The 26,632-nt window shown below is 39.4% G+C and overlaps 1 protein-coding gene across 3 annotated transcripts in view; it reads left to right on the top strand.

Moving 5' to 3' along the window:
- Nucleotides 1-26,632, top strand: part of LOC135100421 (uncharacterized) — a 112,683-nt gene that overhangs the window by 85,381 nt on the left and 670 nt on the right. The window lies entirely within an intron of this gene.

Here is a 26,632-nt window from a genome sequence, read left to right on the forward strand (position 1 = left end):
TCGTCTGAGCATGGACGAGCTGGCCATGGTGCAGCAGGACCAGGGGCTGGCTGTACAAAACATGTCCCAGGCACTTCGACAATCTGTTGAAGTGCAGAGGAACATTTTGCATTCATTGCAGCAGCTGGTAACACTTGCTGAGCACTTCATGAATGTCAACACCAGCCAGCAATAATTTTTAGAATTCTAATGTTTACCTTTCATAAGTTTACCTTTATTAAGCTTCTTCCATACCAAAACAATCAAACGTATGCAAAAACACCCGTTATGGACAAATGGAATAACATTACCAAAATATTATACTATACTATACTATACCTAGGTATATTATAGCACTTATGGAATCAACAATTTAAATGCCTGAGAGATATACGAGTATTCCTCAAAAAAAAAATAGAAAAAAAAAATAGGTCATAGTAGCAAGAACAACAGACTTACTGGCAGGAGTTGTATAATCAGTGCTCATTGCACTGGAGGACGCAACTGAATACACGTTAACATGTTATTCACCACTGCATGTTTAGTGCCCTCTAAGGGGTGTGATGTTCCCTTGTGGCAGACGATAATTACAAATCCTATCACTGGATTAAGAGAAATACAAATACTGAAACTTTTATGATTTTTAATAAATAATGGAATAATCCGAAATAATAATAATAAAAAGAAAGCAATTCAGAAATACAAAATAAATGGTAGCGTACTCTTCAGTTACATAATTCAGAAATACAAAATAAATGGTAGCGTATTCTTCAATTACATAAAAACTACGATGGAGATATTTTCGCGACTACTGAGTTGTGGGGGAGACCAGAGAATAAATAAATAAATAACAAATATATATCCAAAAAGTATGTATATACCTGAGGACAGTCTCACACGGTGATCTCGAACCAGGTGGTTTCACTAGTCCCGTGGAGAAAACCAACAAAAAAAGAACGAAAAAATGCGAATATCTATCCACTCAGAAAACAGTTTATCATCAGGAATATCTGAGGAGAATCCGAGAGGGTCTGAGGAGAATCCGAGAGAGTCTGAGGAGAATCCGAGAGAGACTGGCTTTGCTTGTGAGGAAATCGGCGGGAAACTAAGGATAAAGGTTTCCAATGGGGAAATTTATTAAGTTATAATTTTGTTTTTAGTAGGGGGGGGCGACTAGGTTGTGAGTTCAGGGATGAAAAATATGAATAATTAAGTTACTGTTTACTTTATAGTTGTTACTTTAAGAAGTTTAATTCAATGGACTTTTGAAATCAATTGGGGAATTAGTCAAAGTCTGGTATCTCTTCCCGGCTTGCGTAGCAACAGGGGTGACAGGGCAGCGAAGCAAAGAAGACTTATCAGATTCGTCAACCTCATTGGCGCGGCGTAATTATCTGGGATTTGTTTGGGCTGGTTTAAGACCTTACCATTATAGAATTAATTTTATCATATTAAGGGCTCCCCATTCTCTGGGATTAGGTGAAAAATTCGCCTCTATAACCTGGCCAAGCAGGAGAAATTACGTTTATTCACGGGGTAAATTTGTTATAGAAGTGGTCAACACAGTGACGCTGAGAGGGGGGGGGGGGAAAAGCAAGGACAAAAGGACACTGAGGAGAGGAGGGGAAGGGGAGGGGTTAGTCACATGGTACTGAGATTCTGGTCACCCCCGCACACTACATGGGCCCTAGCCTAGGAAAAAAATAGAAATATACATAATTAATTTCTCAGCACTACACATGTAGTCATCTGTAACATGGATAATTTGAACAAAGACGCTCTCATCCAGTGCAGATGACACAGCATTGTTAAATCCAGAGGCCCCTGCAGACCCAGCAACACCAGCAGAAGAGGGTTGGATGGTTCCAACACCACAGCTGCTGGAAGGCTGTGGTCCTTCTAGAGGCCCTGACACTTCTGAAAAAGAAAAAAAGAAAAGAAAAAGGTGCTGTCATTATTGTAGGTAGAGAATAAGCTGGTATTCTTTGAGTGATGTTTTTATTGACAAATTTTTCTCTTAATTAGCTGTCAACCTAGTTATGTCAATGTCTATCACATGGTTTTGCTGAGTTGGTGTGTAAGTGTGCAGATATCTACACTCAGGAAGATAAGTATTGGACATGATGCTGCTAGCCCCATGGAAGATGATGCTGTAACATAATTTTTGTTACATTACAGTACTGCATTTAAAGTTAAAAACAGCATTAATTTACAAAATGTAATTTGACCTTTGGTAGCTTACTTACGCAGTGTGGCGCCATCATGTTCAGGGTATGGCAGTCCTGCAAATGCTGTGGGAGACAACATCGGCAGCATGACCAACTCCACAGCAGTGTATGTTGTCTCATCTGGAGGTCCCCCTACCTGCATGGATACAAATGTTGCAATTATCAGCCACTTAAAAGTTCCCATGTAAAGCCAAATCAAATTGGTGTAAATCATGAATGTATTAGAGCATACTGATGTTATTTAGCACTGCAGTGGTCACTGAATTGGACCTGACTGCCAGAGGTACTGTACATGCTCCTGTTTATAATCCACTGCTTAGTTGGTTATATATATATATATATATATATATATATATATATATATATATATATATATATATATATATATATATATATATATATATATTGACTATATACTCATATTTTGTAATAATGCCAATAATGAAATACAACATGTACACAAGAGCAAACTTTTTATATAACTGCAGGGGTTTTAAGCACTGCTAACAATCACCTAACCTAACTAACCTAACCGTAACCTAACCCTCCTTCCTCAGCAAAGTAAAACCAATATTTAAGAAATAAAATTTATTACAGCAGTTTGGGTCCCAAAGGCTGAGCAGAAAGAAACATTTTTTTTTCTTTCAGTATGCAACTGAAAGTCATACAGAGGAATTTGTTCATATTACTCAAAACAATGTCCAGTGATGCCCAAAAAACAGTAGTTAATTAAATTTCATAAGCAATTAGGTCAAGACAAAATATTAAGCAAATATGCTAGTGTGGGTAAATTTTTACTCTTTCATCTGTTTATCTTTTCCATATGAAACTATTTGCTTTTTGTTATTTTTGGTCTACACTGAATTAGTATGTTAATCAAACCTGATGTAACTTAACCAAAGTAATGTAACAAAACCAAATAATATAACCTAACCAAAGACAAACCTTAAATAGCTAAAATAACCTTGCTTCTCTAAAAATCTGTACATATAGCCATTTAACAATTGCTGTCATTATTATAATTAATTTGCAGTTGGTATATGTGAGGTTCAAATTACTCTGAAATGACAAAATGTATCTGATGAGAAGGATAAGAAAAGTCATGTTGAGACTGGTGAAAGAGTAAAAGAATACCCTATTATGTGTCTGCTGAACCATAAGCCATGATTTCACTTACTTGCAGCAGGACATCACACTATTTTTTGGTAATATCACAATAATTCCATCCATATAGCTCTCTATCCCTCTTCTGTGTCAACTGCACCATGCTAAGTTTGCAACTATGCTAATAAAAATGTGATAAGAATAACCAATTGTGGTAATTATTGTACATTGGCAACACTGATTGGCGTTACTGTTTTCACGTTTGGTAGCACTGTGTATCGTCAGTCACAATGGTACCACAGGCCAGTGCAGACCCAGCTGTTTCCTTCTGTTAATGTGTGAGTTTGTGTGTGTATTTATGTTGTTTTGTCCTGTTATGTACTGTGTTCGTGCTGTGTTGCATGATTGTCATTAATTGTTTATATTGAGTTAATGTGTTGTGTAATTGTCGGTAGTTATTTTTGTTTATCTGTTACAGATATGAGAGCCTGGTATTTTGTTGAATAAAGCTTGGAGTTGCCACCAAGCGTTTCAGTCTCATTACAATTTATTCAACAAAATTCCCGTCATGGCTAAGTTGCTTAAGCCATGCCGACTGGACACGGATCCCAGCTCTCCTACGGCAGCCAAGGAGTGGAAACACTGGCACCGCACGTTTCAAAACTTCATTGAGGAGAGTGGAGAGGCCGCACCTAACAAGCTGAGAGCTCTAGTGAACTGTGTATCCCCGAGTGTGTATGAACTCATCGAAGACTGTGTTTCATATGAAAGTGCCAATGCAAAACTGGAGAGTGTTTACGTCAAGTTACCAAATGAGATTTTTGCAAGGCATGTTTTGGCAACCCAACGACAGCAGTCGGGCGAATCCCTTGATTAATTTTTGAGGGAGCTACATAAACTAAGCAAGGACTGTAACTTCAAGGCAGTCACAGCTGAACAATATCGGGAGGAGCTGGTACGTGATGTGTTTATTAACGGTATTGCCTCTGCATTTATTCGTCAGCACCTGCTAGAAAGTAATTCCTTGAATCTGGAGGCGGCATACAGTCAAGCCCGTACATTGGACCTTGCCCAGCGGAATGCTGATGCATACACGTCTTCCTTGCCTGTTCCTCATGCTGCAGCTTTAGTTCCAGGACAGCAGGAACTGCCCAGTGATGACCAACAACTGCAGTCAACGAAAGAAGGGGCAGAAAGAAGAACACCTGTGGACTTGACTGTCGCTGCTGTACACGTATCTAAGAAGAAATGCTATTTTTGGGGTAATGCATTCCACATTACAGGTAGGGCTAGTTGTCCTGCACGTTCTGTTACATGCAACAACTGTGGTAAAATGGGTCATTTTGCCAAAGTCTGTAGATCCAAAGCTAAGGCTTATGATAGCACTACTGCCACACTGTATAATCCCACTCTGCTCACACTTGCTACCACTTTTCCAAAGAATCTTTCACATGCAGCTACAGACATCACTGTCAATGGTCATTCATTGAAGGCACTAATCGACTCATGCAGTTCGGATAGCTTCATAAGTGAGAAAGTGGCACATAAATTAAAGCTGACAATAGTTCCAGCAAGCAAGGAGATTTCAATGGTGTCAGCATCTTTAAATACTAGCTCCCCAGGGTATGTTACAGTAGACTTGGGTCATGTTGATCAAAATTACCCATGTGTTCAGCTAGGAGTCTTAAAGGATTTATGTTGTGATGTGATCTTGGGTCATGATTTTCAAAAACAACACAAGAGTGTAACTTTTCAGTATGGGGGAAATAAGCCAAGTTTAAGGGTAACTAGTAACTGTGCATTGGCAACAGCTGATATCGAGGAGCCTTCACTGTTTTCGAACTTGCCTCAACAATGTAAACCAATTGCAGTTAAATCCAGACACTATTGCAAAGATGACCAGTTATTTATAAATGACCAGATATCACGCTTGCTGTCTGAAGGCGTCATTGAGCCAAGCATATCCCCATGGAGAGCACAGGTCGTAGTTGTGAAAAAACCACTTGACAGGCACAAAAAGAGACTGTATTGATTATTCTCAAACCATCAACCAATACACAGAACTAGATGCATATCCCCTCCCAAGGATAGAGGACATGGTACATAATCTTGCAAAATACAAGGTGTTTTCTACGTTTGACTTGAAGAGTGCATACCACCAAATCAGCATTAAAGAGAGTGAGAGGAAGTATACTGCTTTTGAGGGTGCAGGAAAACTGTATCAGTTTTGTAGGGTTCCATTTGGTGTCACTAATGGAGTAGCTGTATTTCAGAGAGCTATGGATAAATTAGTTGAAGATGAGGATCTTAAAGATACTTTCCCATATCTCGATAATATTACTGTAGCTGGATCAACTCAGGATGAGCATGATGAAAATGTTAAGAAGTTCTTGGAGGTTGTTCGAAAACGGAAGCTCACCCTCAATGAATCTAAATCAGTTATGTCTGTGCCTATAATCAATGTTCTCGGGTATTGTGTTGGTGATAATGTCATAAAGCCTGATCCTGACAGATTACGTCCCCTTCAAGAATTACCACCTCCTACCAATATGGGGTCTTTGCGAAGAGTTCAAGGGTTGTTTGCATATTATGCTAAATGGATCCCTGGCTTCTTTGATAAAATCCAATCTTTGATAAACACAAAAACTTTTCCGCTGAGTGAATCAGCACTAACTGCCTTTAACTCCTTGAAAAAGCAGCTTATGGATGCTTCTCTAAGATCTGTGGATGAGAGCCTTCCTTTTGTTGTGGAGTGTGATGCTTCGGAGGTCACTATCTCAACAGTCTTAAACCAGGGTGGCCGGCCAGTAGCTTTTATGTCAAGAACGCTTCAGGGAAGTGAGCTGCATTATCCTGCTGTAGAAAAGGAGGCTACAGCTATTATTGAAGCAGTTCGCAAGTGGAGTCATTTCTTAGCTAGACGACATTTTACTCTGATTACTGATCAGTGCTCTGTGATGTTCATGTTAGACAACAGAAAGCGAACCAAGATAAAGAATAACAAGATACAAGAGTGGAGGCTGGAGCTGGCATCATTCAATTATACAATACAGTATCGTCCTTGGAAACAGAATGTTGCGCCGGATACCTTGACTCGTGCATACTGTTGTTCTGTTTCCTCAATGTTGAATCTCACTGACATCTTTGCCACCCTGGGATAACTCGGCTTTTGCATTTTGTGTGGTCTAAGAACCTTCCCTTCTCAACAGATGATGTGAAAAAGGTGTGTGCTACTTGTAAGGTCTGTGCACAGCAAAAACCACAATTCCATCGTTCAGCACAAGGGGTCCTCATTAAAGCCACACAGCCGATGGAATGCCTTAGCATTGACTTCAAAGGACCTTTGCCTTCCACCACAAACAATAAGTACATACTTACAGTTGTTGACAAATACTCACGTTTTCCTTTTGCACTTCCTTGTCCAAATATGCATTCAAAAACAGTAATCAAATGTCTTGAGTCTATCTTCAGTCTTTGTGGAATGCCAAGTTTTATTCATTCAGATCAAGGTCCTTCTTTTATTTCTCAAGAACTGAAGCTGTACCTTTCTCAGAAAGAGGTAGCAACAAGCAAAACAACACCTTATCACCCAATGGGTAATGGCCAGGTTGAGAGGTACAACGGAATTATTTGGAAAGCTGTTTGTTTAACACTTGCATCTCATGGTTTGAGGAATCAACACTGGGAGATGGTGCTTCCTGAGGTTTTGCATTCAATAAGATCACTCTTATGTACTGCAACCAATGAGACCCCACATGAGCGTTTCGTCAGGTTTCAACGACTTTCTAGTTTTGGAAATGGATTACCATCATGGCTTTTGACCCCTGGACAAGTGTTATTGCGACGGCATGTTAGGTCTAGCAAACGCGAACCATTAACTGATCAGGTAGAACTTGTTGATGTGAACCCAATATATGCAAGTGTCAAATATCCAGATGGCCACGAGTCAACCGTGTCTATCCGTGACTTAGCTCCAACTCCTGAGAGTCCGACGACTCCTGTGCACCAGGAAGAAGCACAAGGAAATATAGAGACCCCAGGTTCACCCAAAACCCAAGGTGTACAACCTCATAATAATCATGATTCCCATTCACCCACTGGGCCAATTGAGTTAAGGAGGTCGACTCGTGTGTTGATGCCCCCCGATCATTACAGATGGGATTAAACCTGATATGTTCGGATATCTACCTGGAACTCATTTTGTTAATGTTGAATTTTTCTAGGAGGGGAGAATGTGGTAATTATTGTACATTGGCAACACTGATTGGCGTTACTGTTTTCACGTTTGGTAGCACTGTGTATCGTCAGTCACAATGGTACCACAGGCCAGTGTAGACCCAGCTGTTTCCTTCTGTTAATGTGTGAGTTTGTGTGTGTATTTATGTTGTTTTGTCCTGTTATGTACTGTGTTCTTGCTGTGTTGCATGATTGTCATTAATTGTTTATATTGAGTTAATGTGTTGTGTAATTGTCGGTAGTTATTTTTGTCTGTATCTGTTACAGATATGAGAGCCTGGTATTTTGTTGAATAAAGCTTGGAGTTGCCACCAAGCGTTTCAGTCTCATTACACCAATTAACTCACCAGTGCTTGCAGTGTGACGCTGTTCTGCAGCAGCCTTGCTCTTGACATGGGTCGGAGGTCCTTAAATATCCTCTGGACCTCAGGATAGGCAATTGCTGTGAGGGGAAGACAGCTGAGTCTGGACAGGTTGAGAGATGTGATGCTTAGCAGGGTGGAGAGTGGGTAGTGAAGTGCAGTGCGGTGGGAGTAGAAATGCTGGCAGAGGAGCAGGAAGTGGTCCATGGTCTCAGAGGAACAGCCCTACACTATGGGCAGAAGGGGTCACTTTATCAAAGTTTGTAAATAATGTCGCGTGACTCCCTTTTGTGGTGCGAGTTTTGCTGTCCACCACACCCCGATTCTACACCTCCTCCACCAAGGTTAAGGCCTTGGTGTCGGTGAATCATTGTCTCCTTGTTTTCTTAGGGGTTTCAATAGCCATGATGAATGCATTGTGAGGACAGTTGAGTGTGGTGAGTGGTGGCTGTGGGTGCGTGACATTGTATCAAAGTTTGTAAACAATGCCATATGACTTCCTCTGCGATAACACAAAGCCTCCCTGTGATTCGCTGCCTTGCGTGTGATGTCGAGTCAGTGACGCATCACTCCAGCAGCCAATGAGCACACTTAGGGGCTTAGCAACCTCCATCCACCAACCCCTGAAATTCTTTGTGAATACTGTTTCTTGGAGATTGTAATGCAGTTGCTGTGAGAGCGGAGTTATGCCATTTGCCTGATCACAGAATGTTAGGTAGCAACCTGTTTAGTGGATCTGGCCCCAGCTGTTGTGAGATGTAAACATGTATCTGGCATATGGCGTTGGCAGTGAGTGTGAGAAATTACAGGGATAATAAAGTTTCTTCATAAGAGTGTTAAAAAGATAGTGCAATTTTAATTGTATGAAAGTGTGTCTTACCTCAAGGGGTAACGGCATCACATTCTAAAGAACGCAGTGAAGCTTGCCCGTGTCACCGGGTTCGACGCATAATCGACCACTTGTTTGTTTTGGTACATGTAATGCATGATGCATGGTCACTTAGGCAAATTCTTCCTGACTGTTGTCATTCTATGTGAATTATCGGAAAGTATGACATGTTATATATTGTTACCTTGAAAGAAAGAGTTGTTTTGTGGTGTAATACCAATCATCACTTTGTTTACATGTGCGAAGATGTCTAGGGTTTGATTTTAAAGCCTCTGTTGCCACTTACCACCAACCACTGCCTCAATGCTGAACCTTGGCCTCATAGGACACAGGCTCATTTCCTGAGACTTTTTTTTGGGGGAGAAAAGGTGCATCTTATGAGCCATCAAATACAGTAACTATGAGGATTTGATGATGTGTGTTAATATAACTAATGTAACTACTTATAGTAATTAGATACTCAGGTAACTGTGAGGATTTAGTGATGGGTGTTAATATAATCACACTTAACGCAACATGATGACATGCATCAGATCACGCAGATGAGAGGGCGACTTCCTGTGTTTATGCTGGTGGTGTTCATCTGTAGAACTGGCTGAATCCGCTAAAGTGTAGGGAACTCTGTATTGATTCATATATTTTATGGAATTGACGATGTGATGTGTCATGACGCTGATGTACTACAATGCCTGTTTTACCTATTGATATATCTTTCTCTGTTGTTCTCAGTATTAGTGAAGATATGTTAATTCGCAGGTTTGACCGCTTCTGGATACAAAGAGCGAGTACTACACAGCTCATTTCAGTCACCTTCAGTACAATACATTAATAAAGCGTCGCACGGCGCTTACACTCCGTGTCTTCCAGTTGAAGTCTTCCTTCTTCACTTGTTCAAAACCCTACACCAGCACCTTTAGTCTCACTTGTGCTACCTCAACTTAACTTAATATCCAGTTGCCCTTCCAGTCTTTCACTGTGCTCATGTAGACTTAAGTATTGTGAAAATAAAAGATAAGTTTAGTATACAGATTTACTTTCACCCCCAAAAAATTAGCTTAATGTACTACATATAAAAAAAATACTTTTAAATAGTGAAAATTTTAAACGCAACATGTTAATAACCTATTAGCATATCTAAAAATAAGAATAATTCTCTATGTAACACAATTTTTGTCTTTGCCAAGCAAGTGTTATTTTCCAACTCTTTTCTTTGCAAAACAATAGAAAATGTCCATTATTCCTGTCAAACTTTGCTTTTGTGGATTTTAGAATGAGTTTTTGTCCCAAAATAGCTAAATTTCACCATTTTTCACCATTTTTTGGGACAGGAAACAAAAAAGAAATTCAAATAACACTTAAATTTATTTTAAAACTTCTGAAACATTTTTTTTAGGATTAAAAATTAACAGTTTTCTTGATTTCCATGAATACAACAAATTACTTGTATTGAAGAATCCCTGATATCTCTGTTCAAAGTTCATTATATCTTGGTGGAAGCATTCCCCCTTGTTCCTCTGAATATGCTCCCATATTCCCCTTGAAGTTGTTGAGGTGAGCATCTAGGATATGGACCTTCAAGGACATTCTGCAGCCCATCTCACCATAGCTTTTCAGTAAAGCTTCAACCAATACCATATAGTTATCAGCCTTGTTGTTACCAAGAAAGCCCTCTACTACAGTAATGAAACACTCCCAAGCTTTTTTTTTTTTTCTGTGAGCTGTAGAAATTCTGAGCATTCCATAATTTTCCTTACTTGTGGTCCAATGAAGATACCAGCTTTCACCTTTGCCTCTGAAAGCTTAGGAAAGAAGTCTTGAAGATATTTGAAGGCAGTAGACTCCTTGTCAAGAGCTGTAACAAATTGTTTCATGAGACCCAGTTTGATGTGTAGTGGAGGAAACAAAACCTTTTGAGGATTCACCAATGGCTCACATTTGATATTGTGTGCTCCCACTGTAGTGTCAGTCCTTGGAGGCCAGTGCTTTCTCTGGTAATGTGCTCTTCTGTCTCTGCTGTCCAAAGGCAAAGAAAACAGGGATTCTTGGTAAAACCTCCTTGCAGTCCCACCAAGAAAGCCACCATCTTGAAGTCTCCAATAACTTCCCAGCCATACTTGTTCTAGTTCAAAGTTTCCAGTAAAAGCTTTACACTGCTGTAGTCCTCCTTAAGATGCACAGAATGAGCAAGAGGTAGAGATGGATACTTGTTTCCATTGTCCGGAAGTACAGCTTTCAGGCTTTTGAAGGAGCTGTCAACGAAGAGTCTCCATTCATCTGCATTGCAAGCAATTCCAGTAGTATCAAAGAAGCCTGAAACATCATTGCAGTAGCATAGCCTGTCCTCCTTTGCAAAGAAGCTGAAGAAATGTTTGTGACGTTTTCTTTGCCTGGTCACTTGCACATTATCATCAAGTAAATCTCATTCCTTCACCCTTGAAATCAAAAGGTCACCATTTGACTTTGTCAAACCATGATCTCTGATGAGGTCATTGAGGTCTCTTTGGTTTGGGTAGTAAGGATTCCTCCCACCTACAACTGTATCTGTGATGTCACAGTCTTCCTCTCTGTTTAGCTCATCTTCTGACTTGCTGCTTTCTTCTGATAGTTGACTTCTTTCTGGGGAAGCTGGTACAGGAAGATCAGCACTGTACTGGTGCAATGGAAGATGGAATGTCTGGATAGAAAACGGCAAGTTCCCAGATCAGCATTTGGAAGGATCCACCATGCAGAAAAAGCAATCAGTTGAGTGATCAGTAGGTTCACACCATATTCTAGGAATAGCAAATTTCATGTGTTTTCCCCTCTATATCATCCTGTAAAAGAACAATGGTATAAGTTTCTATTAAACTTATTTTATTTTTTACTTTTAATTCTTAATTGAATTTTACTCTTGAAAAACTAACAGCTCTTTTACTTTCTAGTGTTCTCTTACAATGCTCACCAGCAAAATGAGGTGCCCAGGTCTTGTCTTGGTCCCCAACTGGCACAGAAAAATATGCTTTGTAAGCTTCACACATTTTTTTACAAATGCTGTCACTGAAAACTTCTTTGCTCTTGTCTTGATGAATTGACCACATATGTAGCAGAATGCATCTGGAGAATGATTGCAGCCTCTTCATGCCATTTCACCCCTTGTAATGTGTCTTGTCAGGCAACCAAAGTAAAACTGATTGGTGGTCTGCAAGCCCCTACTGATATATTGTCAAGCAGTACTCTAAAATATTTTTAATCTTCCTAAAATGTGTTCTCAATCTTTCTAGAATATTCTTGAACCCACTTTAGAATATTATAAATCACTAGAAAATTCTTGTAGATTCTAAAAAAGTTCTTGATACTTCTACATATTTCTACAGTATTGTAGAAAGTTCTAGAATATTCTGGAAATGTTTACATTGAATAGAATGTTCTTAAATGTTCTAGAAACTTCTAAAAGTGTCTGGTAGAACATTCTGGAAGATTTGAGATTTCTGAACTGTAGGCATATTCTTCTAAATATGAAAAATTTCTTGCTAGATCCGGTCAGTTCAAGAATGATCTTATTAAAATTAAAAATCTTTAGAACAATTTATATTTTTCTTTCATTGTTTTAACTTATTTTTAACATTTCAAAAGCAATTAGATAAGCAATTGAGATTTTGTAAAGGTCTTTACCTGACATGAAAACCAATAGTAACCTATACTATAATGAAATAAGGCAAAAAAATGTAAATTCATTGTTCTAACCACAAAAGCAAAATTTAAGGTAAAAATAACTTTGTTCTATTTTATTTAGATGGAAATAACTTGAGCACTATGGTTTGGGGCCAAAGACAAGACAAAAGTGAAATTTTGTTACACAGTGTTAAAATTGTTTCTCCCTAGGTGAGGTTGTCAATCCTTTCACAGCTGTGGGTGTTAAGTGTTGTTAGAGTATTTCTCTTGTCTATTGGTGGGTAAAACAGACTGGTGACTTCATTAGTGTGACCTGGCATTATGATCATTGTTAAGAAGGGTGCATGAGTCAAAAGTGGACCTCATAACCCATATTAAGCCCTGTACCCAGTCACAAAGGTGACGGGGGGGGTGGGGGAAGCTAGTCCAGGAGCGGCAACTCTGAGAAGGGGCTGGAAATTGTGGTCATAACAATAATATATATATATATATATATATATATATATATATATATATATATATATATATATATATATATATATATATATATATATATATATATATATATATATATATATATATATATATATATATATACACACACACTACATCAAGCATAGAGATGTATTATCATAAATTTATTTGCCTGCATTGTTATATAGGTATATTATATAGCCATAGTAAGGGTATATTTATTACACTTATTTGCTGACAAAGACTATTAGCCTGCAATGCTTTATGCATATATATATATATATATATATATATATATATATATATATATATATATATATATATATATATATATATATATATATATATATATATATATATATATATATATATATATATATATATATATATATATATATATATATATATATATATATATATATATTTATGTAAATGCATAGCTGTTATACTTTTTCTTTGCTGACACAGGCTATTAGCCTGCAATGCCATATGTATACATTATATAGATAATAGTTATATAGGTTTTATTATAGTTTTATTTGCTGAGAAGGATATGTGCTATGTAGGGTGAACTTGTCCCCATGAATTCCATCAAACACTGCTAGTAACTTTGTGTTGATGTTCAGTTTCCACTGAGAAGGCTACTCAAATAGGAAAATTCTGTGATATATCCACAGTTACCTGACTTTTAGTAATTGGTGAATCAAGTCTTATTCACCAAGCTTTCATCTTACAGTGGCCTGTACTATTTGCTCTTTGCTAATCAGGGGATAGAATTCCTAGTTAGAAAAATAGTGTACATGTGTTTGTTACCCATTTGTTCGAATGTAGAATTAATGTTCATACCCTCACTGACACTGACTGACAAAACTACTGTGTGCAGGATTACACCTAAGGAAGCTCATGAGATCACTGGATTCTTCATTGGATGAGGAATTGAGCCTCACATTCCTACATCCATCTGCAAACAGTTGCCATTCCCATCATTGTAATCATGGCAGCTTGAACTATAGCAGCTCAGAAATGTTGCTGCCCAGCTTATTGCAGCCAGGCACTGCAATTTGTTTATGTAAAACTCTAAGGTTTGCTTTCTTGATAAAGCTATAAGTAAATGTATAAAGTTTGACTATATATATATATATATATATATATATATATATATATATATATATATATATATATATATATATATATATATATATATATTTTATGCAGAGAGAGAGAGAGAGAAAATGGATTAAAAAAAAGCATTAATTTACAACAAACATCCATTTCAATAATTTTTATATCTAAGTGGCTTCAAATCACAACAGATTCTGCAAAGTTGTAGAAGGAATTATTGGCTTTATCATCTCGTATGAATTTCAATTATTTTCCTTACAATCAATAATTACTTTTGAACTATAATTTTGCTGTTGCCTGTTTTGCATTAAAATTTAATTACTAAATGAAACCACTTTCAAAATGGTGGAGGTTGGAGAAAGTGGTATGATACATGTGAGTATCAGATGTGAGCCCAGATCCTAGTAACACTTTTTCAGTGTGCCTAAAACTCACTTAGCTAAGTAAGCAGGTGTTCATTCATCATAAACCCACAGGTTTGTAATGCTTTCTCTCTCTCTCTCTCTCTCTCTCTCTCTCTCTCTCTCTCTCTCTCTCTCTCTCTCTCTCTCTCTCTCTCTCTCTCTCTCTCTCTCTCTCTCTCTCTCTCTCTCTCTCTCTCTCTCTCTCTCTCTCTCTCTCTCTCTCTCTCAACTTTATTAAAATAATAATAATAATAATAATAATAATAATAATAATAGTAATAATAATAGTAATAATGATAATAATAATACCAATATAGTAATAGTAATAATGTCTGTGTATATGTGTGTGTGTTACAAACTATAAAAATGCAGGATGCAACCCCAAGCTTCCACCTTGAAGGTGAAGCCACCACTCCTATTAGTAGATATTATCAAGCTTCCATAATGATATGTAGGAAAACCACTACTGTGGTGTTCACGAGACATTGCTGCTAATCAAGAAAATGACTGAATTACCAGTTCAAAGGAAACCATTGCTGTCCTTGTCTCCTTGCACTCCAATGTTTCATGGGCAAGCTTTATGTTATTGTCACTCATCAACACCTGCATATTTTTGTATTGTTACATGTCGTATATAAATAAAATAACGAAATGTGCTGATTCCGAGACAATGACTGATAATTCAATGTCAGCAACATTACAGGAACAATAGGGAGTTGAAGAAATGGAAAGAAAATGTTTATTCACTTTTATTTATTTATTTTTCTATTTTACATATTTTACACATAGTCTACTGTAACCAATTTATACATGAGATGCAGGAATTTTTTATTATAATTTTTTTTTTTTTTTTACTATGGTAAGTTCAGTTTTCTGGTAGCTTGACGAACACACACATAACCATGTGATGTCAAGTTTCCTCTCTTCCTCTGTATATCGTTCAAGGATGGCTGCCACATCTGTCGCATGTGCATGCCTGTGCATGTGCAGAATACATCCATCTGATGTGAAATGCCGATAGTAATGTGGTGAAAGCAGATATGAGCAATGGTGTTAGGAAAAATCATGGCCAACATTGCAAGTATTAATATTGTTCCAATGAGGAACAATAATGGTATCACTGTGCCGCCAGGTAGTGAGGACAGGCATTGACAATAATACATGAGCTGCTAGTGACTAAGTGGAGGCAGCTTGGAGCAACCAGAAGTGGCATAGACAGTGACTGGTAGGGGGAACAGGGACCGACATTATATAAAGAGCTGTGGTGGCCCCGAAAAGAGACACAGAGCGCCTGTTTCCTATCTGTGCCACACTACGACACCAGATAGAAGTGAAGCCAAAGAGAAGGAGAGAAAGTACTTGTTTTCCACCTGTGCTTCCCTTGCCTTACACTACAACATTAGTCGCCTGTAATGCAAGGAGCAGGTCTAGCAGCTCTCCAATTCACAGGTCATTCATAGGGGTGAGAATTTTTTTTTTTTTTTCTTTTTTTTTTTTTTTTATGTAGGAAGGATACTGGCCAAGGGCAACAAAAATCTAATAAAAAAAATGCCCACTGAAATGCCAGTCCCATAAAAGGGTCAAAGCAGTGGTCAAAAATTGGTGGATAAGTGTCTTGAAACCTCCCTCTTGAAGGAATTCAAGTCATAGGAAGGTGGAAATACAGAAGAAGGCAGGGAGTTCCAGAGTTTACCAGAGAAAGGGATGAATGATTGAGAATACTGGTTAACTCTTGTGTTAGAGAGGTGGACAGAATAGGGGTGAGAGAAAGAAGAAAGTCTTGTGCAGCGAGGCCGAGGAAGGAGGAGAGGCATGCAGTTAGCAAGATCAGAAGAGCAGTTGGCATGAAAATAGCGGTAGAAGACAGCTAGATATGCAACATTGCGGCAGTGAGAGAGGGGCTGAAGACAGTCAGTTAGAGGAGAGGAGTTGATGAGACGAAAAGCTTTTGATTCCACCCTGTCTAGAAGAGCAGTATGAGTGGAACCCCCCCAGACATGTGAAGCATACTCCATAGAGTTAGCAGCTGGGGGGGTAAGAAAAACTGGCGGAGACGTCTCAGAACACCTAACTTCATAGAAGCTGTTTTAGCTAGAGATGAGATGTGAAGTTTCCAGTTCAGATTATAAGTAAAGGACAGACCGAGGATGTTCAGTGTAGAAGAGGGGGACAGTTGAGTGTCATTCAAGAAGAGGGGATAGTTGTCTGGAAGATTGTGTTGAGTTGATAGATGGAGGAATTGAGTTTTTGAGGCATTGAACAATACCAAGTTTGCTCTGCCCCAATCAGAAATTTTAGAAAGATCAGAAGTCAGGCGTTCTGTGGCTTCCCTGCGTGATATGTTTACCTCCTGAAGGGTTGGACGTCTATGAAAAGACGTGGAAAAGTGCAAGGTGGTATCATCAGCATAGGAGTGGATAGGACAAGAAGTTTGGTTTAGAAGATCATTAATGAATAATAAGAAGAGAGTGGGTTACAGGACAGAACCCTGAGGAACACCACTGTTAATAGATTTAGGAGAAGAACAGTGACCGTCTACCACAGCAGCAATAGAACGGTCAGAAAGGAAACTTGAGATGAAGTTACAGAGAGAAGGATAGAAACCGTAGGAGGGTAGTTTGGAAATCAAAGCTTTGTGCCAGACTCTATCAAAGGCTTTTGATATGTCCAAGGCAACAGCAAAAGTTTCACCAAAGTCTCTAAAAGAGGATGACCAAGACTCAGTAAGGAAAGCCAGAAGATCACCAGTAGAGCGGCCTTGACAGAACCCATACTGGCGATCAGATAGAAGGTTGTGAAGTGATAGATGTTTAAGAATCTTCCTGTTGAGGATAGATTCAAAAACTTTAGATAAGCAGGAAATTAAAGCAATAGGACAGTAGTTTGAGGGATTTTTTTTTTTTTTTTTTTTTTTTTTTTTTTTATGTAGGAAGGATACTGGCCAAGGGCAACAAAAATCTAATAAAAAAAAATGCCCACTGAAATGCCAGTCCCTAAAAGGGTCAAAGCAGTGGTCAAAAATTGGTGGATAAGTGTCCTGAAACCTCCCTCTTGAAGGAATTCAAGTCATAGGAAGGTGGAAATACAGAAGCAGGCAAGGAGTTCCAGAGTTTACCAGAGAAAGGGATGAATGATTGAGAATACTGGTTAACTCTTGCGTTAGAGAGGTGGACAGAATAGGAGTGAGAGAAAGAAGAAAGTCTTGTGCAGCGAGGCCGCGGAAGGAGGGGAGGCATGCAGTTAGCAAGATCAGAAGAGCAGTTAGCATGAAAATAGCGGTAGAAGACAGCAAGAGATGCAACATTGCGGCGGTGAGAGAGAGGCTGAAGACAGTCAGTTAGAGGAGAGGAGTTGATGAGACGAAAAGCTTTTGATTCCACCCTGTCTAGAACAGCAGTATGAGTGGAACCCCCCCAGACATGTGAAGCATACTCCATACATGGACGGATAAGGCCCTTGTACAGAGTTAGCAGCTGGGGGGGTGAGAAAAACTGGCGGAGACGTCTCAGAACACCTAACTTCATAGAAGCTGTTTTAGCTAGAGATGAGATGTGAAGTTTCCAGTTCAGATTATAAGTAAAGGACAGACCGAGGATGTTCAGTGTAGAAGAGGGGGACAGTTGAGTGTCATTGAAGAAGAGGGGATAGTTGTCTGGAAGATTGTGTCGAGTTGATAGATGGAGGAATTGAGTTTTTGAGGCATTGAACAATACCAAGTTTGCTCTGCCCCAATCAGAAATTTTAGAAAGATCAGAAGTCAGGCGTTCTGTGGCTTCCCTGCGTGATATGTTTACCTCCTGAAGGGTTGGACGTCTATGAAAAGACGTGGAAAAGTGCAGGGTGGTATCATCAGCATAGGAGTGGATAGGACAAGAAGTTTGGTTTAGAAGATCATTAATGAATAATAAGAAGAGAGTGGGTGACAGGACAGAACCCTGAGGAACACCACTGTTAATAGATTTAGGAGAAGAACAGTGACCGTCTACCACAGCAGCAATAGAACGGTCAGAAAGGAAACTTGAGATGAAGTTACAGAGAGAAGGATAGAAACCGTAGGAGGGTAGTTTGGAAATCAAAGCTTTGTGCCAGACTCTATCAAAGGCTTTTGATATGTCCAAGGCAACAGCAAAAGTTTCACCAAAGTCTCTAAAAGAGGATGACCAAGACTCAGTAAGGAAAGCCAGAAGATCACCAGTAGAGCGGCCTTGACGGAACCCATACTGGCAATCAGATAGAAGGTTGTGAAGTGATAGATGTTTAAGAATCTTCCTGTTGAGGATAGATTCAAAAACTTTAGATAAGCAGGAAATTAAAGCAATAGGACGGTAGTTTGAGGGATTAGAGCAGTCACCCCTTTTAGGAACAGGTTGAATGTAGGCAAACTTCCAGCAAGAAGGAAAGGTAGATGTTGACAGACAGAGCTGAAAGAGTTTGACTAGGCAAGGTGCAAGCACGGAGGCACAGTTTCGGAGAACAATAGGAGGGACCCCATCAGGTCCATAAGCCTTCCGAGGGTTTAGACCAGCGAGGGCATGGAAAACATCATTACGAAGAATTTTATTACGTGGCATGAAGTAGTCAGAGGGTGGAGGAGAAGGAGGAACAAGCCCAGAATCGTCCAAGGTAGAGTTTCTAGCAAAGATTTGAGCAAAGAGTTCAGCTTTAGAAATAGATGTGATAGCAGTGGTGCCATCTGGTTGAAGTAGAGGAGGGAAAGAAGAAGAAGCAAAGTTATTGGAGATATTTTTGGCTAGATGCCAGAAATCACAAGGGGAGTTAGATCTTGAAAGGTTTTGACATTTTCTGTTAATGAAGGAGTTTTTGGCTAGTTGGAGAACAGACTTGGCATGGTTCCGGGCAGAAATATAAAGTGCATGAGATTCTGGTGATGGAAGGCATAAGTACCTTTTGTGGGCCACCTCTCTATCATGTATAGCACGAGAACAAGCTGTGTTAAACCAAGGTTTAGAAGGTTTAGAACGAGAAAAAGAGTGAGGAATGTACGCCTCCATGCCAGACACTATCACCTCTGTTATGCGCTCAGCACACAAAGACGGGTCTCTGACACGGAAGCAGTAGTCATTCCAAGGAAAATCAGCAAAATACCTCCTCAGGTCCCCCCAACTAGCAGAGGAAAAACGCCAGAGGCACCTTCGCTTAGGGGGATCCTGAGGAGGGATTGGAGTGATAGGACAAGATAAAGATATGAGATTGTGATCGGAGGAGCCCAACGGAGAAGAAAGGGTGACAGCATAAGCAGAAGGATTAGAGGTCAGGAAAAGGTCAAGAATGTTGGCCGTATCTCCAAGACGGTCAGGAATACAAGTAGGGTGTTGCACCAATTGCTCTAGGTCATGGAGGATAGCAAAGTTGTAGGCTAGTTCACCAGGATGGTCAGTGAAGGGAGAGGAAAGCCAAAGCTGGTGGTGAACATTGAAGTCTCCAAGAATGGAGATCTCTGCAAAAGGGAAGAGGGTCAGAATGTGCTCCACTTTGGAAGTTAAGTAGTCAAAGAATTTCTTATAGTCAGAGGAGTTAGGAGAGAGGTATACAGCACAGATAAATTTAGTATGAGAATGACTCTGTAGTCGTAGCCAGATGGTGGAAAACTCGGAAGATTCAAGAGCGTGGGCACGAGAGCAGATTAAGTCATTGCGCACATAAACGCAGCATCCAGCTTTGGATCGAAAATGAGGATAGAGAAAGTAGGAGGGAACAGAAAAGGGGCTACTGTCAGTTGCCTCAGACACCTGAGTTTCAGTGAGGAAAAGAAGATGAGGTTTAGAAGAGGAGAGGTGGTGTTCTACAGATTGAAAATTAGATCTTAGACTGCGAATGTTGCAGAAGTTAATGAAGAAAAAGTTGAGGGGGGTGTCAAGACACTTAGGGTCGTCGACGGAAAGGCAGTCCGACCTGGGGACATTTATGGTCCCCTCCCCAGATGGGGACTCCGAGGCTGGTGTAGGAGTCGCCATGATTTTAAAATTTTTGAGTGAAGGGTGTGTGTGTTATTAGGTGCTTGTAGTTTTGTGTGGAGGAAGAGAGTTGTCTTTAGAGGGCAGGCTGTGACTACCCCCTTGTGTTGTGAGACACAAAGGGAAACGTTCAGTGAGGTCACAGCTGGGTTTAATGATAAGTTCACAGCACCCCCTGAACAGTGCTTTAGACCTCACTGGGAGTAATTATCGTTTCGGCAGGTGTCTACTGCCTCCTCCATTAGAGGTCCCTTGCCCCGCTGTTCAGACTCAGCCATGTTAAGGAAATGTTCTGTCCCGTACATCAGTTCTTCAGACCTGTCCTACTTCATCACCTGTGCAAATACAAACCACTCTGCAGAGTATTTTAGCATGAATTGGTTGAATCAGTCATGACTTCACACTGCATTATGGCATCATACCTGAACACAATGATGTACTTAAAGTCATTGCCCAAGACAGGAAAGCCATTCAGACACCTTTACCTGCCATGCCAGAATGCCACACGCTGCTGGAAAACTTGACTATTCCACTCTCATTATAAGCCTTGGAAGGCTTATGGACCTGATGAGGTACCTCCTATTGTTCTCCAAAACTGTGCCTCCATGTTTGCACCTTGCCTTGTCAAACTCTTTCAGCTCTGTTTGTCAGCATCTACCTTTCCTTCTTGCTGGAAGTTTGCCTACATTCAGCATGTTCCTGAAAAGGGTGACCATTCTAATCCCTCAATCTACCGTCCTATTGCTTTAATTTCCTTCCTATCTAAAGTTTTTGAATTTATCGTCAACAGGACGATCCTTAAACATTCATCACTTCACAACCTTCTATCTGATCACCAGTATGGGTTCTGTCAAGGCCGCTCTATTGGTGATCTTTTGGCTTTCCTTACTAAGTCTTGGTCATCCTCTTTTTTGAGATTTTGGTGAAACTTTTGCTGTTGCCTTAGACATATCAAAAGCTTTTGATAGAGTCTGGCACAAAGGTTTGATTTGCAAACTACCCTCCTAATGTTTCTATCCTTCTCTATGTAACTTCATCTTGAGTTTCCTTTCTGATCATTCTATTGCTACTGTGGTAGATGGTCACTGTTCTCCTAAATCTATTAAAAGTGGTGTTCCTCAGGGTTCTGCCCTGTCACCCACTCTCTTCCTATTATTCATCAATGATCTTCTAAACCAAACTTCTTGCCCTATCCACTCCTATGTTGATGATACCACCCTTCACTTTTTCCACATCTTTTCATAGATGTCCAACCCTTCAGGAAGTAAACAGTTCATGCAGCGAAGCCACAGAACACCTGACTTCTAATCTCTCTAAAATTTCCAATTTGGGCAGAGCAAACTTGGTATTGTTCAATGCCTCAAAAACTCAATTCCTCCATCTATCAACTTGACACAGCCTTCCAGACAACTATCCCCTCTTCTTCAATGACACTCAACTGTCCACCTCTTCTACATTGAAATCCTCGGTCTGTCCTTTTCTCATAATCTAAACTGGAAATTTCACAACTCATCTCCAGCTAAAACGGCTTCTATGAAGTTAGGTGTTTTGAGATGTTTCTGCCAGTTTTTAACACCCCCCCCCCCCAGCTGCTAACTCTGTACAAAGACCTTATCTGTCCATGTATGGAGTATGCTTCACAGGTCTAAGAGAGTTCCACTCATACTGCTCTTTTAGACAAGGTGGAACCAAAAGCTTTTCATCTCATCAAGTCTCTAACTGTCTTCAGCCTCTTTCTCATTGCCCCCAGCTACTGACTGTACAAGGGCCTTATCCATCCATGTATGGAGTATGCTTCACATGTCTTGGAGAATTCTGCTCATACTGCTCTTTTAGACAGGGTGAAATCAAAAGCTTTTCATCTCATCAAGTCTCTAACTGTCTTCAGCCTCCTTCTCATTGCCACAATGTTGCATCTCTAGCTATCTTCTACCACTATTTTCATGCTAACTGCTCTTCTGGTCTTGCTAACTGCATGCCTCTCCTCCTTCCATGGCCTTGCTGCACAAGACTTTCTTCCTTCTCTCACCTCTATTTTGTCCACCTCTCTAATGCAAGAGTTAACCAGTATTCTTAATCATTCATCCTTTTTTCTGGTAAATTCTAGAACTCTCTGCCTCCTTCTGTATTTCCATCTTCCCATGACTTGAATTCCTTCAAGAGGAAGGTTTCATGACACTTATCCTTCAGTTTTTGGCTGCCGCTTCAGACCCTATTCAGGGACCAGCATCTCAGTTTTTTTTTTTTTTTTTTATTGGATTTTTGTTGCCCTTGGCCAGTGCAAATGTTACTATTCACTTAATTTGAAACAATTCACGCTACACAGTTTTAATAATGGTTTTCACTCATGAATGACTTGTATGCAGAAAATTTTGTATGTTCAAGATTTTATTGAAAACAATACATGTACATGGGTTTGTTTTCACCTAACAAATTTTACATTGCTGCCCACAAGTGGCTGTGTCTTTTGCTCCACCCTGCTCCCCACCCACAATTTTCACAAGTGCTTAGAAAGCTTGTGGCCCGGGGTAGTTGTAAGGTTCCAAAGCTCCCAGGAGCATGAAAGGAATGCGTCAGAAAATGTCTATTTCTGAGACACTTGCGAGGAACTAAGGAAGACACCTTAAATCCCAGCAAGGGACTATGGGATATGTTGCGAGGTTATTAAGTTGAATGCAAATAAGATAAGTTAAATTCCAGTTACTTGGACTGTAGTGATGGGTTAAGTTAGTTTGAATGCAAAAAAAAAAAAGTTATATTCCACTTGTAATGCTCCCCTTCTCATTTCTCATTGTGTTTAAATAACCAGCAGGCATGTATGCACAATATCTAATTTGGGTAAATATTGCATCATCTCAGAGATACAACCCTCCTAAATATTTCAAGTCAAATTCATATATTATACGGTTAACGTGTATGAATTATTCATTGTGGAGATTGATTACCACAATAACTTTTTTGTAGGATTAATATTAATGTCTACATTGACTGGGTGGGAACATAATATTATTAACTCAAAAAAAAAAAAAAAAAAATTATTGAAAGTAACCACAGAAATAACTTTTGTCCCTGCAACTAAATTTTTACACACTTTGATTAATAGGATGATAGATCCCAATATTGTATAAGAAGGTAAAGGAGAGAGGGAATTAAATGTTATAGAGGCAACTTGTGAGCCAGACCACAAGAGGGATGCTGTGCAATGTCCCTCCAAGATGCCAGCATGCCCATTGGCCTTGTACACCACCCTCACTGCCTCTGTGTGTTGCAGGACATAATGTTTAGTTGAGTGCATTCTCTAGACCTTGTTAAGTGTTAAGGGAAGTAATGCCTAGTAACGGCTAGTGTGTGTTTGGTGGTCGGTGTGGTAGGAAAGTATGCATCTGAGACTGGATTCCTTGCCATGAGACGTAAGATGGCAATCAGGTTAATGCTGTGCTGTGACGGCCGGTGAGTTGACCACCTCATTGAACTTTGGCATTGGGGGACAGGGGAGAGTTTTCCAAATGGATTATCGTATTGTGACATCATGTGCATAAGTTGTGAGAGACAGTTGCTGGACTACCTCACTTAAACTTTTGGCCCCATGGGGAAACACTCTAAACTGGGTTTTAGGAGGCAGAAGTATGTCATGTTGTGGGGGAAGATTTCTCAAGTAGATTACTGTATCATCGTATCGTGTGCATATGTTGTGAGAGATGGTCACTAGACTACCTCACTTAACTTTCAGCCCTGTGGGGGGAACATTTTAAATTGGGTTTTAGGTGGCAGTACCTGTCAGGTTAGGTAGAAGGGTGTGGTGAAATTTGCATGTTAAGTTTCTCTGGTCTTGGTCCCTTAAGCTCCCATAGAATATATTGTGAATCAACTACTGTAGGAAATGGTGGAACATTAGCTAAATAAAACTTGTTTTGTGAGACAAGGTGAGCTGTCTTTCTTTTCTCCCAGTTACACTAAACCACTTTGTTAAATATGAACTACACCTACTAATAGTCCAAAGAGACAACAGTGCCTGCAAATAAAATCAGATTAACACTACTATATATTTTTTTTTTAATGCTCGTACATGCTTCCAAAGGACCTAGATAAAGAGTAAAATAAATAATAGAGCCTATTTCGGTTTAAGGAAGGGATAAAAGGATTAAAAGGAGATAAAAAAAAATGGTAAAAAGGGGCAACACCACACATTTACTCCCTTTAAGGAGCCGAGATGACTGGGTTAGATTAAGTTAGGTGTTGGATTAATTTATTATCTACCACAATAACACACACACACACATACACACACACATACACACACACACACAGACACACACACACACACACACACACACACACACACACACACACACACACACACACACACACACACACACACACACACACACACTTGCCAAAACACAATTCAAATTGGATTTCAGTGTCATGAGCTACAACTACATTCCAGTTAGTTTTATTTCATGCCTTATTTACATATTCTACCTCCTAATCACAGGATGCAATAATTTTTATGTGTGCCATCAGTAATATTAATGACCAGGGAATCCTGGAGCTTACATAATATGTTTGTCTCATCTTAATATCTATCAGAGAGAGAGAGAGAGAGAGAGAGAGAGAATAAATCTGAAGATGCCTTGTAGTGCTTAAGCTTCAAGAGTTTTGGCTGATTGCTGCATCATACCACAGTTATGGCCTTTATTTCATCTTATTCTCTGCCCTGCAACTTCATAGTGCGTTCCTCACGAGTTCAATCACATATAGAATGTCACCAAGAGCAGGCAAGACTCTTGATCTGCTGAGCATCACTATACTCTCATAGGATGTCTCTCCTTTGCCAAAAAATGAGCTGTAATTATAGGTAATTTTAGGTGCTTAGGAGTACCCCTCACCACTCCTAGCCACTAAAAGTCTTTTAGGTCTTAAAAGTGATTATCTATTACTTTTAAGGAACTTTTAGCAGTAAAACTGTCATTAAAAATACTTTCAGCCTGTTAAAAATGTTTATGTATATGGGCCCATGTTAGTTTTTGGAAACAAACAGGAGAGAGCAGCACTTTCAACTCTCAGTTTGAAGCATGTAAACAATACCTGAACCTACCACAATGCTGCCCACACCCCTGTGTACACGCCAGTGTCATGCCAAATCTCTCCTGGATCCAAATTTCTCCCAGGTGATGCCACTGCACATGCACACCATATTGAGACGACAGCATCAAAACATCACCCATGTATTTTATGTATTTTTACGTATTATCAAATACTTTTTGAGGTTTTATTGACAAATTACTACTGCTTCATTGTATGTGGATATGTTAGGATAGGAATGGAGTAAGTAAACAAGAGTAGTGAGTAATAACAGCATCAATTTTTCTTTTTTTCTTCCATTGCATATGTCAAGTCCTACCACCACGTCTTATATTTATGTATTTTACATATTATCAACATCTATATTGAATTTTAATGATAAATTACTAATGCTTCATTGCCTGTGGAATATTTTAAACATAAAACATAGTGGCAGGACTTGACATGCAAAGATAGATTTTGATACTCTGTTATCACTCACTACTCTTGTTTATTTGCTGCATTCCAATCTTAGAATATTATACAGGCAATGAAGCATTAGTAATTTGTCAATAAAACTCCATAGCAATGTTGATAATGCGTGAAATACATAACATGGTGGTAGGACTTGATACTTGCACAGGGAGAAAGTTTTGGTGCTTTGTTATCACTCACTTCTCTTGTTTACTTGCTCCATTCCTATCCTTACATATCCACATGTAACAAAGCAATAGTAATTTGTTAGTAAAAGCCTCAAAAGTATTTGGTAATACGTAAAAATATATAAACTACATGGGTGATGTTTTCATGCTGTCACCTCGATATTGTGCGCATGTGCAGTGGTGTCACCCGGGAGAAATTTGGACCTGGGAGAGATCTGGCATGACACTGGCCTGTGATGCCTCTCACTTATGCTGCTGTGTGTGTGACAAGAAAAGCAGTACATTCCCTGGTGTTCAGCTGTATTTATTCCTCATGTGCCAGAAGATATGAGATATTTTAGTCATTAGCAGAAAATACAGGGTGTCCTGAAGGAGGCAGTTATTGAGCCAACACTGCCAGCCATAATTTTTATTTGATGAATAAAATACCATGGTGTGCATTATAAATGCATATCACAGGAATGTCTTATGTAATATGATAT

The sequence above is a fragment of the Scylla paramamosain genome, chromosome 5 (assembly GCF_035594125.1).
Source record: "Scylla paramamosain isolate STU-SP2022 chromosome 5, ASM3559412v1, whole genome shotgun sequence".
NCBI classification, from domain to species: Eukaryota; Metazoa; Arthropoda; class Malacostraca; order Decapoda; family Portunidae; genus Scylla; species Scylla paramamosain.